Raw genomic sequence first — 1,256 nt, 5'->3', positions numbered from 1 at the left:
ACTCCGTCTCAAAAAAAAAAAAAAAAAAAAGAAACATGTGGGACCAGCCAGGCGCGGTGGCTCAGGCCTGTAACCCCAGCACATTGAGAGGCCAAGGTGGGCAGATCACCTGAGGTCAGGAGTTCAAGACCAGCCTGGCCAACATGGTCAAACCCCTTCTCTACTGAAAATACAAAATTAGCCGGGTGTGGTGGCGGGCGCCTGTGATCCCAGCTACTCAGGGGGCTGAGGCAGGAGAATCGCTTGCACTGCTCGAACCCAGGAGGCAGAGACTGCAGTGAGCCGGGATTGTGCCACTGCACTCCAGCCTGGGCAACACAGTGACACCCTGCCACACACACAACACACAAAACCACCGCCACCACCAACAAAAACCACGTGGGATGTGCACCCACGCTCACTGCAGCAAGAAGGAAGGTGCTGTGGTCGGAACGCGCCCCCGGAATTCCTGTGCTGAGGCGGATAGTCACTGTGACGGCTCCCAGGGGCAGCAGGAGTGCACTCAGATGGTGGACACAGCCTGGGGTCCACTGATGACGCATGGAAAAACCAAATGTGGTCCCTCCACACAAGGGGACAGTGCTCAACCTCAGACAGGAAGGAAACTCCGCGAGGGCAGTGCGCCGGGCGGAATGAACCGGTCACACAAGGACCAATCCGGCCTGAATCCACTTTCGAGAGCAACCTGGAGGACTCAGATTTGTAAAGACAGAAAGCAGAAGGGGGGGTGCAGGGCTGGGGATTCCCGCCGACCGAGGCAACGTGGGTGGGGAGTGGGGAACCGCAGAGGGCCCGTGAGCAGCAGACACACGAGTAGATTTGTGTTTGGGATAAAACGGGGCTGGAAGTGGAGGTAGGGTGGGAGTCGGGGAGGGAGACGTAGCCAGAGGTGGGGGCTGCTGTGGCCGGGCCGGGATGGGGATAGAGGACAAAGAACCCAGCAGGTGGACTCCACCTAACAGCCCGCCGGGGGCCCAGGGCAGCTCCTGCCACCCATGGAAGTGCAGAGCCCGAGGTGGGCTCCAGGCCTCCAAGGGGCAGTGCGGCCAGCACCAGCCTCTGCTGCCCCCATGGTGGTTGCCCGTGCTGCCTAGACCCGGCCTTGGATGGGCAGAGGGGCCTGTCCTCGGGGCAGCCTTCCCCCAGCCTGGCTCCCCGAGACCCCACAGCTGGCCCCACACCCCCAGCCCACCCAAGCTTTGGGGTCTCATCTGATGGGAGGAAACGGCGTTCTGAGGGCCCTGGGCTGGTGGGTG

Source organism: Cebus imitator, unplaced genomic scaffold (genome assembly GCF_001604975.1).
Source record: "Cebus imitator isolate Cc_AM_T3 unplaced genomic scaffold, Cebus_imitator-1.0 Scaffold444, whole genome shotgun sequence".
NCBI classification, from domain to species: domain Eukaryota; kingdom Metazoa; phylum Chordata; class Mammalia; order Primates; family Cebidae; genus Cebus; species Cebus imitator.
This window is presented reverse-complemented; position numbering follows the sequence as displayed.